This window comes from Hipposideros armiger, unplaced genomic scaffold, assembly GCF_001890085.2.
Source record: "Hipposideros armiger isolate ML-2016 unplaced genomic scaffold, ASM189008v1 scaffold_2510, whole genome shotgun sequence".
Lineage (NCBI taxonomy): Eukaryota > Metazoa > Chordata > Mammalia > Chiroptera > Hipposideridae > Hipposideros > Hipposideros armiger.
Window position 1 is genome coordinate 2738 of NW_017733835.1, and position 565 is coordinate 3302.

Consider the following 565-nt stretch of genomic DNA (forward strand, 5'->3'; position numbering starts at 1 on the left):
CAGATCAAGGGCCAATGCACTTAGTACTCGTCTCCTCGGGAATACACTGGGAGTCATATTAGCAGCAGGATCCCTGAGGTTTACCACCAGACAGACTGTCTCAGGCCTTCTCCAGGCACCACAGGCAGATCTGGGTGGGATTAGGAGCCAGTGTGGGATGGAGGGACTCATAGACTGGGATGGAAGACGCACCCAAGGCCCCAAAGGCCCTCACAGGCAGGAAAGCGCTCAGCAGCACCCCCTGGGGTTCCTGAGTGACACTGCCTGTCCCAGGGGAGAGCTTCCTCTGAGCAGTGCTTTTCTCTCTGAGAGAACGTGCTGATCCAGGCTGACCTCGGCCTCTTCACATCTGCTGTCCCCCAAATTCCACATCCATCATCACCCAGAGATGACACACATATCCCAGTCTCAGGCCAAATCCTCCCTTGGGGTCAAGGAGAATTTTGCTTGAAAGAACACGTCTTCTTCTTGCTCCTATGTGGAGTCTTTTGTACTACTATCAGCAATCATCATAAATGAGATTAACTTGTAATTTGCAAATCTGATACTGTTCCTTGTGGGTAGG